Consider the following 2472-nt stretch of genomic DNA (forward strand, 5'->3'; position numbering starts at 1 on the left):
GCTCTCCCCTTCCCGGCTCTTCCTTTCTCTCCGCTCTTCCTTCCTGCTTTCTCTTCCTCCTTCTCTTCCTCTCCTTTCTTCCTTTCTTCCCCCCCGTTTTTTTCGTTTTCTTTCTCTCTTTTCTCCTTCTCTCTCCTCTCTCTCTTCCCTCTTCTTTCCCTTCTTCTCTCTCTTCCTTCCCTTCCTCCCCCGCTTCTTCTCTTTCCCGCCCCTCCCCGCCCTCTCCTTCCTCCCCTTCCCCGCCTCCCTTTCTCCTTCTTCCTCTCTCCCCCCGCTCCTCTTGTTCCCTTCTCCTTCTTCTTTTTCCTCCTCCCTCCCTCCTCCTTTTTTCTTCCCCTTTCCTCTTCTCCCTCCTCTCCTCCCCCTTTCTTTTTTCCTCTCTTCCTCCTCCCCGCTTTTTCCTCCCTTCTCCCCCCCCTCCTTTCTCTTTTCCCCTCCCCCTTTTCCTTTTCCTCTCTCCCCCCCACCCCTCTCTTTCCCCTTCTTTTTCCCCCTCCTCCTCGTTTTTTTCTCTCTTCTTTTTCCTCCTTTCTTCTTCCTTTCTCCTTCCTTCCTTCTTCTTATTCTCTTCTTCTCTTCTCCTCTCCTCCTTTTTTTTCCCCCCTTCTTCCTTTCTCTTCTCTTCCTCCTCCTTCTCCTCCGTCTCCTCTCTTTCCCCCCTTTTCCCTTTTCCTCCTCCTTCTTTCTCCTTTCCCTCCTTTCCCTCTCCCTCTTTTCTTTCTCCCCCCCTTTCTCCTTCCTCCTTCCCTTTTTCCTCTTTCCGTTTCCCCTCTCCTTCCTGTTTCCCGCGTTCTCTTCCTCTCTTTTTCTTCCCTTTCTCCTCTCCCTCTTTTTCTTCCCTCTCCCTCCTCTCTCTCTTCTTTTCTTCTTTCTTCCTCTTTTCTTCTTTTTTTCCTTTCTCTTCTCTTTTCTCCTCCCCTTGTTTCTCCCTTCTCTTTCCCTTCCTCTCCTCCCCTTCCTCTTCCCTTTTCTTCCCTCCCTTCCCCCCTTTCTTTTCTTTCTTCCCCCTCTCTCTTTCCCTCCTTTCTTTCTCTTCTCTTTCTTCTTCCTCTTTCTCTCCTTCTTTCTCTTTCTTCCCTTCCCTTTTTTCCCCTTTTCCCTTCCCCCCTCTTCTCCTTCTTTTTCTTTTTTTCCTCTTTTCTTTTTCCTTCCCCCCCCCTTCTTCCTCCCCTCCCTTTTCTCTTTTTCTTTTCCCCCTTCCTTCCTCTTCCTTCCCTTCCTCCTCCCCCCGGTTTTTCCCTCTTCTTTCTTCCTCTTTTTCCTTCTTTCCCGCTCCCCTTCCCTCCTCCCCGGTCTTCCTCTCCCTCCTTCCTCCGTTTTTTCTTTTTTTTCTTCCTCTCCCTCCTCTTCTTCTTTTTCTTTTTTTCTTCCTCTCCTCTCTTCTTTCTTTTTTCCTCTCTCTCCTGCTTTTTTTCCTCTTCTTTCCCTTTCTTTTTTCTCTCTCCTCTTCCCTCTTTTCCTTTCTCTCCCTTTCTTCCCCTTCTCTTTCTTTTTTTCTTTCCCTCTCTGTTCCCCTCTTCTTTTTTCCCCTTTTCTTCCCCTCATCTTCTTCTCCCCTTCCTTTCCCCTTCTCCTTCCTCTTCTTCCTCTTTTTTTCTCCCCTTCCTTCCTTCTTCTCCCCTTTCTTTTCTTCTCCTTTCTCCTTTTCTCTCTCTCCCTTTTTCTCTCTCCTCTCTCTTTCCCTTTCTTTCCTCCTTTCTTCCCTCCTTCTTTTTTCCTCTTTCTTTCCCTTTTCTTTCTTCCTTCTCTCTCCTTTTCTCTCCTCCTCTCCCCTTCCCTCTCCCTTCTTCTCCCTTTTTTCCCTTTCTTCCTCCCTCCTTTTCCCTTCTCTCTTTTCTCTCCCCTTTCCTTTTCTCTTTTTTCCTCCCCTTCCTTCTTCTTTCTTTCCCCCCTTTTCTCTTCTTTTCTCCCCTTCCTCCTCTCTTTTTTCCTCCTCTTTCTTTCTCTTTCTTTCTCTTTTTTTCCCCCTTCTTTCCCCCCTTCTTTTCTTCTCCCTCTTCCTCTTCCTCTCTTCCTTTTCTTTTTTCCTTCCCCCTTCTTCTCCCCCCCCCTTTTCTTTTCTTTCCTCTTTTCTCCCTTCCCCCTTTCTCTTCCCTTTTTTCCCCTCTCTCTTTCCCCCCCGTTCCCTCCTCCTCCCCGGTCCGTTTCCTCCCTCGCTCTCTTCTCTCCTTTCCCCCCCTCGTCTTCCTCCCTCTTCTCTCCCTCTTTTTTCTCTTTTTTCTCTCCTTCTTTCCTTCTCCCTCTCTTCTTTCTCCTCCCGTTCTTCCCCCCGTTCTTTCTTCCTTTTTTCCTTCCTTCTCTTTTCCTCTCGCTATCTTTCCTTTCGCTCCTGTTCTCTATCTTTTTCCCTTTACCTTCCCCCTTCTTCTTCCTTTTTTTCTCTTCTCCCTCCTTCTATCCTCCCTCTTCTCTTTCCTTCCTCTCTCCTTCCCTTCCCCTCCTCTCCCCCCTCTCTCCCTTTTTCTCTTCCCC

Source organism: Daldinia childiae (assembly GCF_008694065.1).
Source record: "Daldinia childiae strain JS-1345 chromosome Unknown Scaffold25, whole genome shotgun sequence".
NCBI classification, from domain to species: Eukaryota; Fungi; Ascomycota; class Sordariomycetes; order Xylariales; family Hypoxylaceae; genus Daldinia; species Daldinia childiae.